Source organism: Petaurus breviceps, unplaced genomic scaffold, assembly GCF_028583685.1.
Source record: "Petaurus breviceps papuanus isolate PSGF00001 unplaced genomic scaffold, PetGlider_PUasm1.0 215, whole genome shotgun sequence".
NCBI classification, from domain to species: domain Eukaryota; kingdom Metazoa; phylum Chordata; class Mammalia; order Diprotodontia; family Petauridae; genus Petaurus; species Petaurus breviceps.
Genome location: NW_027185865.1, coordinates 383,081 through 392,724, shown reverse-complemented (window position 1 = coordinate 392,724; position 9,644 = coordinate 383,081).

Here is a 9,644-nt window from a genome sequence, read left to right as displayed (position 1 = left end):
CCCTTCAGCAAACTCCTCCCACCACAGGCTCCATGTGACTACATTCAGCCTATCAGGGACCAGAGTTTATCTTCACCGCAGGGAAGCTTCCTGTGGCCTCTGCTCTACCCTTCAGCACATTCCCTCCATCACAGGCTCCATGTGATTACATTCAGCCTATTAGGGGGCAGAGTTTGCTTTAAAGCAGGGGAGGTCTTCAAACTCCTCCCTAGGTCTATTAAGGGGCAAATTCCCATTACAATTACACATGCCCAGGGGAATTTGTCTCTGAATGAAGTCTGTGATTTAGGATGAGGGAGGAAAATGAGCTGAGACAGGCATGAGAGTTTCTTAGTGACTTAGTGGTATGTATGGAGAGGGACATAAGTAAGAGTTGGACTTGGTGGGGTTTTGGTGTAGCAGGATCTGGCAGCAGGCTTAGATTTGTTCATCTTGATGGGTCATACAGAATATGAGCCAATATTCTCTGTCTGAGGTTGAAGGAGCCATTTCATGACCCTGTTACAGAAGGAAGGGGGCTTGTCTGGGGCTTTAGGCGAATGTGGGAGATCAGGCATGTGTGGAAAGGTTGCCCTAGTGTCAGAGAGGCTTGGACCCAGAACCTGAGTGTGTCCTTTCTTCCTAGCATCTCACCAGCTTCACTATGACTTCATTTTAGTATATAAGAATGTCTTCATCCTCTTGACCAAGTCCTTGACTGACTGGATGATTGCATCTTTGTGAGATATGTCAGCAGAGGTCCTAGATTGGTGCCCCAGGGAACCTGGAGTAGGACAGAGAATAAGACACAGACCTCTGAGGTCTGGGAGGAGGAGTCTTGGTTCCTTGTCAACAAGGAGCAAGAATTCAGGGGGACACTTCAGAAGATAATGAGCCAGCCCAGCCAGAGCCAAGGTAAATGTGGGCTGGAAAAAGATCACCAAGCCGAGCTTGCGGCTCTGGGTATGAAGGACAGAGCAGTGACCTTAAGGGGTTGAGGGCTCAGGGTCTCACCTCCTCCAGGTCAGGCTGGGCTGGGAGCTCCTAGAGGATGGCAGCCCATCAAGAACATCAGACTGCTGGTGCTATGATGACAATGGATAGGACCTCTTAACCTCCATCCTTGGAAAGGAACAGGATGGAAATGAAGCCAATGCAGACTTGGTGCAGAACAGCTGTCCTGCTCAGTTCCAAAGGCTCCTGGAAACATAGATGGGGATGATGGAAATTCCTAGTCCTGCATAACTCCATCACCACCCCCACACACACACCTCCATGTCACCCTCTCTTGCCCTGTGGATTACATTGCCAGAAGAATCTAGCTCCCGGTGCTGTCCATGGTCCTGGGTTCCTTCAGGGGCTAACATTTGACTCTTCCCTCTGGGGGACTGGACTCTTGGTACTGGTGCATTATCTGAATTTGAGAGTAGCCTTTGGGAGATGTCAGGAGGCAAGGGGAGAGAGGTTGTGGTTTCTTTTATGTTCTTGTGTCCCCGGGAATGGAGGGAATGGAAGGGGCACTTATTCTGTTCCCCCCACCCCCACTTGCCTTTCTCCTCATCACTCCAACCATGAATTGACTTAGAGAAAGTGCCAAAGAGTGGAAATGCTCAGCTTTTGGCTTCTCCTTCAAGAACATCAGACTGATCCAGCTACAGGAGGAGCAGGAGAGTTGGGTCCCCCTGAATCATGGGGAGGTGCTGCCTCAGGGAGATGGGTCACACCTGATTTGGGTGGCTGTAAGAATTATTCTGGATTTGACTTTATATCCTAGTACTTTGCTAAAATTATTCTTTGTTTCAACATTTTAGGTGAGTCTTTGGTATTTTCCAAGTATATCATATTGCCTGCAATTACTTTATTCTGTATTTTATTCCTTTTTCTTCTTTTATTGCTACTACTAGGATTTCCCATACAATATTGAATAATATTGGTGACAGTGGAAATCCTTGTTTCACACCTTATCTTACTGTGAAGGCTTCTAGCTTATCCCCATTACAAATAATGCTTGCTGATGGTTTAGGTAAATGCTTTTTATCAATTTGGGGACAAATCCACTTATACCTATACTTCCCAAGGCTGGAGGGTAGCAGCCTCTCAAACCAAGTAACCCCAGGATTTGCCATGTGTTGTTAAAACCTAACATGGAAGTGCTTCCTCTTCACGGGACCAAATCTCGTCCTGGGATTTTTCTTCAAATCTTCTCAAATTGTCCCAGGAAGATCACTGTCGTTCCCCTAAAATATCTAACCAAACCTCGTTCACCCCTAAGGTTCTATTTTAACTCTTGTGGGGGGAAATCTTCAGAGTTTGAAATTTTCTGACCTACTCCAACATCTTCACAGAATCCTGGACCCAATTTATTAATTAATAAATTTAGTGTTAGACTCACAAAACTTCTACTACTCACCTGTCCTGATCACAGAACTTTGCTATTAAAGGAAAAGCTTGGATATGGTTATATGATGCAATATATCATAGCAGGGGGAAAAACTCCCTTAGCTCTATTTGACCACAGGCCATATCTTATAGTCAGTCCTGTAGTAAAGCCCCCATTATTCATAAACTATTAAAAGCCAGGCTCAGGAAGAATGAGGTGAAATTTCCTGTTTAGAAAGGAAATAGCACAATGAAGAAACTGAGTCAAAAGGATCCAACTTTAGGCCATAACAAGGTGTCCCAGGGACAGACACCCACTTATATCAGTTCTCAGACTCCCGTTGTGCCATTTTCTATTATTATTTTCATTATTATTCAGACAGTTATCTCTGTAATCAAAACTCAAAACAGTGTTAAACCATAGTCCCAAGAGTTTTTACCTCAAATAAAAAATTTTTGCTAATCACAGCTTACAGCTTGAATATTATTAATTTTGTCATGTTTCCCTAACAGTTACGTTTCACTTATCCTTCACTTATAAATTAAAATAAATCATATTCTGGGATTTCAGATATATAGCAAATACCTGAGAGTTGACTCATATTAGTTGAAAACAGCCCTATACATTTTCATAATTTTTATAAGTGATAGCCAAACATTTTCAAATGAAAACTCACTCTTTCTTATAGCAAACTTTTGAGAAGGAGTTGGGGAGGGGTTCCTATTTTCTCAGTTCTAGGTCCTTTTTTAAAAAAAATTTATTTACTTTTAGCTTACAACATTCAGTTCCATAGTATCAGCTCTATGTTCTTAAACTTCAGTCCTTTACAGCATGCAGTCAGAAGGTCTGATAAAATGTTACGATCCATCCAGAATACAAAGTTTCAAAGGACCTCACAGATAAAGATATCTTAAAGGGTCTGTGCAACTCTGCTCTCCCCAAACAGCAAAATTAATATTGTTGTTATGTATTTTAAAAACAAAATATGCCCCATTAAATATTTGTTGTTCAGTCATGTACAACACTTGGTGACCCCATTTGGGGTTTTCCTGGTGAAGATACCTTGTGGGGTGCTTGTTCTTGGGCCCCAGCCCTAGGATCATGTGTCTGCGGGCCTTCCAATCCCTGAGTAGGCCCCTGTCCTGTGAGAAAAATTAGTACTTTGTCTAATTCAAATTCCCCCTTTAGGAGCATATCAGCTCTATATTATCATTTGACCACAAATACAGATTAAAATTGTAAGATTTTTCATACTTGCGTCCTATTATAGTAACTTAGAGATGTTGCAATATCAATTTATTAATTAATAGATTTAGTATTGTACTTGCAAAACTTCTGTAACTCACCTGTGCTGATTTTAGAACTGGGCTATAAAAGGAAAATACCTTGTTGCAGGCCTGAATCTGTTATCAGACCACACACAGGGGTACCTGGTCCAAGGATTTTTGTCCCTGGCTGACCAAGGACTCTCTCCCTCATGCCAGATCCTCAAGGTTCATGCCTGTGGCAGTTAAACCAAAACTGTCTTTTCTCCCTCACTATCTGGTATCAACAAACTCTGCAGACTTCCTGTATTTTCCCATCCATAAATTATAGGCACCTGTTCCCCACAACACCTGGACCCCTGATATGTCCGTTGAAGTCCCTAGGTTACTAATTAGCATCCTTGGCATTCTTCTCCCTTATCCCTTTTCCATGTAAGCCTCAGTACCATCCTCACTAGTTTGCTGGTTCCCTAAGAACCTTTGTCCACTTCTATTGGCATTACTATAAGCTTTTGCCACTTTACTGGAAGACGATTTGAATATGAATTCATTCCAGGCAACTCTGCCTTGGCATTCTTGGGGTCCCAGTACCCTAAACCTCATCACAATGGCTTGCCATTTCCTTTTCCAGATCATTTTACAGATGAGAAAACTGAGGTAAGCAGTGTCAAGTGACTTGCCGAGGGTTGCACAGCTATTAAGTATCTGAGGCCAGATTTGAACTTAGGGAGATGTCTTCCTGAATCCAAGCCCAGTGCTCTATCCACTTTGCTGCCTAGCTTCCCATTAAATATTTAACAGTTTTCAAATATCTATTTTTTCACATTCTTTTAACAGCTGAGTTCATAGTCTAACAGCATCCAACTAAAAAAAGAAGTTATTCGTCTAATAGTATTTCTGATAAATGGTCTCTCAAATTTCACAGTATAAGAAAAATGCTTAGAAACAATGGTAGCATGTACAGTATTATACATTTAAAATATGAAACAAAACTTATTACCATCAGATGTTGACAATTTAGCCAAATATATTTCCAAATTATCTTACATGGAAAGTCATTCATTTCATCACCTTTGGCATTTTAGATTTGTCACATCTATAATCACATTTATCTGGGACTTGAAGGAAACCAGGAGGTGGGTGAGGGTTAGGTAAATCACAGCTAAAATAGAAATTCATCCTACCTGACACTGAGTTATCAAGTATGAAAAAAATCACATCTATTTGGAGCAAAAATGATAGCCAAGATTTCTGTTGTGTTGGCATGTATGCCAGGCCCTGTTAAGCACTTCACAATTACTCTGTCATTGGATCTTCACAACTCCGAGACGTAGATACCATTATTGTTTTCCTCTTTACAGATCAGGAAACTGAGGCATACAGAGATACAATAACTTGCTTAATATATAATATAACATAACATAAGCATAAACACAAACATAATACAATATGCTATATGATATACTATCAATACAAAATAATAATATAATATATAATACAATATAATATGATCTATAACTTGCTTATATATTTCTAAGATTGGAATGTAAATCAGATTTCCTTTCCCTGCATTTGTCAAGAACTTTTTTTGCATTTGCAGTTTTTGTATTTTGCAACTCTTGGTCTGCACATTCTCAGAAATCTTTCAAGGTAGAAGAATCTACAAACAACAATAAACTCTCCACAAGACAAAGGCTTTCCTGCATTTTACAGACAAAAACCACCTACTTGTCGCTTCCTTATTTCCTGCAGAAAGTCTAATCTTCAAGTCTTTCTTTTGCCACCAACTTTGGGACCTATTTAGCATAATTTGAGAAGTCTACCTTTTAGCCACCCCTGTATGGCAAGCTCCAAGCCAATAGGAATTTTCCTGAGGGCAGAGGGGTCAATTTAATAGCAAGCTCTTCTGATTTCATTCAAAAAAGACATTTTTTCCAAGAGGGAATCCTTCAGTATGTTACTATTTCTTATCAGAGTCCATCATTCCATTAAAGGGAATATCTCTTAACCTGGAGTTCCCTTAAAGGGACTATCTTTTCCTCAGCAGGGTAAGGATAAACCATCAGCAGAAATGGGGGGGGGGCAGAATGCGGTGGTAAATTTTACCTTAGGTCAGAAGAATCCAAAGCTGAGGGGTGAGCCTGACCACCAGCAGCAGCCTTCCATGAAAAATTCTCATGGAGAGAGTGAAGTAGATAGTTTTTCTGAAAGGCTGTCACTCCGGGGGCATCAGAGTCCTGACTCAAACTAGCTTGACTTGCCAAAAGTTGTGATGAAGGAAATCTGAAATAAATGAGGGAATGTGGGATCAAGCTTCCAAGCATATGGGTTCATTAAGCAATGTGTGCCAGCTGCCTGACACATGGGGGCAGACCTCCTCAGCTTGGCACTGGACCTGAAATACAAGGGGAGCCTGATGTTTATGCATTAAAACAAAACAATTCACAGGATATCAACCGGAATACAAGATTAAGTGATCTGATTTCTAATTGAAGGAAAGATAATGGATTTTCCAGTTTGGCGGGGAAGGGGGTGGGGGGACTGAGTTTTGGTCAGGTTGGAAGGGAGCAACTGGGTTTCAAGGCCTTTCCTTGAGCTGCTGATTAATTGCATTTACCTGTATTTATGAAGCAATAGATAATATACACTATCTAGTTTCCCATGAACAGTTTTCAAAAAACAGCAAGACAGAGGATAATACACATGGCAGCTGTCCATGAATAGGCCAGAATGGAAATGTGACCTATGACTCCAAAGGAAAATGTAAATGATCTGCAGTAAATGTAGACAGTGAAAGAAGCTCCAACCATCTCATGGGAAAATTGGCACATGACCCTGGGACATCCCTGGCAATATTCCTTCTTTGTTGTGCTTCTGTATCATGTCTGACCTGACCTGGGGTTGCTTCAGGGATCCATGATGTCACTTTGCCCTGCTGCCATCCAGGACAACTAGCCTCTTGTGAGTAAACTCCCTTAAAAACCCCAACCAACATAACCCTAATAAAATCTGTTCATTCTCTCAGAGGCTATGTACCACCCTACAATGGGCATAATTAGGGCACAACAGGATAGTCTGCCCCTTCCATTTGGCATAGTAGGCATGATAGTCTGCCTCTTTACACAGCACAACATGGAGTCAGTGTTCAGGAGCTAGAATCTGATTGGTTTTCTTGATTTCCACCAAACCAACTCCATGATGTAACTAGCCTTCCTTCTTTCTCATCTATCTTGTATCAGTCAGTTAGCCAACAGGCCTTTTGTAAACACCTGCTGTGTTCTCGGCAATGCTAGACCCTGAGGGAATAAAGAAAAGAAAACAAGGTCCCTAGATATGGGCTTAAGATGACTACAAAATGGCCAGTCTGACGTATCCGATAGACAGTGGAGATGGGAGACAGCAGAGCTTAGAGAGGGTTAAGCAGATTTGAGAATCATCAGTGTGGATCAAATAATTGAAAACTGGGAGTTCATGAGATCAGCAAGTGACATAGTATAGAAAGGAAAAAGGGGAGAGCATACAGGTCACCCATGATCAGTAGGCGTGACCCTGGGGAAGATTAATCACACGAGACCAAGGTGGAAAAATCAGGTAAACAGGAGGAGACCAGAGAGAGCAGTGCCACAAAAACCCAGAGAGGAGGGAGTAGCAATGGGAAGAGGGAGATCAAGTGATGTCCAAAAGGGTGAGTACTGAGAAAAGGCCATTGGGTTTGGCAGTGAGGAGATCATGGGTAACTTGGGGTGGAAGGAGGAGGTTGGAAAAGTGACTGGGGAGGAGAGTGGGAAGAGAGGAAGGAGAGGGTTGTATTGTAGACAGTCTTCTCAAAGTGTTTAGCCACACAAGGGAGGAGAGATATGGCATCATGGCTAGAAGGGATAGAGGAACGAAGGGCAGTTTTTTGAGGATGTTGGGATCCCTAGAAGTGTTTGAAGGTAGTAGGAAGCAGCCAGTTCACTTGTGAATGCAGAGGGGTTTGCCTTGACAAGGAGAAAGGTCACTCTTCATATGAAATAGGGGTGAAGGCAGAGGCAGTGGCTGAAAGCATCTGGGAGCTATGAGATGAGGAGGAGAGGGTTAGAGGGAGTTCTCATGGGGCGGTTTCTTGGCTGAGAGGGCCTCTTAGCTGTTCCTCCATCTACCAGTTCCTGGAACAGCGTGGGCTGTTCCCCATGCCTCAGAATTCAGGTTAGGTCTGCCTCCCTCCAAGTTCCAGATAAAGTTTTGCCTTCCACAGGAAGCTTTTCCTGATCTCAATCCCAGTGCCTCCCATCTGCAGATTATTTCTGATTTATCTTGTGCATCATGTGTTTGTATAGAGTGGTTTGCATGTTGTCTCCCCCATTAGACTGTGAATTACTTGGAAGCAGGGACTGTCTATTGTTTTCCTTTGCATCCCCGGCACAGTGCCTGGCACACAGTAGGTACATAATGAATGTTTATGACTGGCAGATTGACTGAGTGACTGGGGAATGGGTGGCCATGGGAGGACTGAGGGGGAATGAAAAGGGTTAGAGATGAATGAGATAGTGGGTCTTGCTGCAGCAAGTGCCCAGAGCCTGAGGGAGAGTGTGTGGAAGCCCTCTAGAGGGAGGAATGAACTCATTGGGAGATCTGTAGGCTGTGTGAACCTCTAAGGTGGAGAGGTTACTGAGTCATGCTGGTGGAAAGTAAGCTCTGATTTGGCAATGGGGAGCAAGAAGTCTTACAACTTCACTACCACCTAGAGGATAGAGCCCTGGGCCTGAAGACAAGACCTGAGCTTACATTCGGTCTCAGATACTTCCTAGCTCTAGGACCATGGACAAGTTACATAAGCACCGCCTGCCTCAGTTTACTCACCTGTAAAATGGGAATAATACTGGCACCTACTTATGAGGGTAACTGTGAGCATCAAGTGGTAAAATATTTGTAAAGGACTTATCATGGTACCTGGCGCATAGCAGACGCTATGTGAAGGTTTCTTCTCTTCCTCTTCCCTACCTTGGCTCTAAGCCAAGGGTATGAGTGAGAACTCAGCCCGTGTGGAAAGGGCAGTCAGGGGAGCCGGGTCATTAGGAATGAGCTGGGGCTCAGTAAGAGCCAGGAGTGGGAAAGGGACAGACTTAGGGTGAACGCAAGTTTCTCAAATTTGCTACCCATGGAGCCAGCGTTCCAGAGAGTACTGTGACCTTGGGTGGGTTGCTGTGAGACACTGCGAGTTAGGAGGGGTTGGATAAAAAAGAATGGGAATGAGGCAGTGGGGGAGGGCGAACAGTCCAGGGGTGCAGACTCAATGAGATGAGGAAGTTCTTAGAACCATGTGGGAATTTGGTAATAACTGATAAATTAGTTCAGGTGGGTTATTAATAGCACAGAGGGATCCAGTTTGAGGATGGAGTCCTCTCAGAGGGCTGTGCAGTTCAGGCAGGGGAGCAATGGGAGAGTAGGGACCAGATGGAATATTTCTCTGTTCTCTTGCAGGAAGGCCAGGTCCTATTTAGGCAGAAGCAGGAAGCAGTGGTGCTCTGTTCCCTGCGGGTAGGAAGAAGCCAGCCTAGATAACCAGTATGCTTGGTACTGCTAGATCTCAGATAGACATCATCACAATAACCATCAGAACCATTTAGTATTGATTAAGAAATTCTGAAATTGATCAGTGGAACAGATTAGGTACACAGAATACAGAAGGAAAGGAGAATTTGATAAACCACACACATCAAAATTAAATGTTGCTGGCTAATGTGGAGATGTTTGGCACGACTTCACATATATAATCCATACCAAAACATTTTTCTTCTCAAGGAGAGGGAAGGGCAGGAGGGAAGGAGAGAATTTGCAACTCAAAGCTTAAAAAAATTAAATTTCTTTACAAGTTATTGGGAACTATTTAATTAAACTACGTATACATACATATTAAAAAGGAAAGAAATTCAGCGTTTCAAAATTATAAAGAACAAGCATGTCTTGAAAGAAGAAATAGGAAAGGACGCCCCCAACCCACCCCTGTAGAGGTGGGAGGTCCAGGAGTGTTACACATT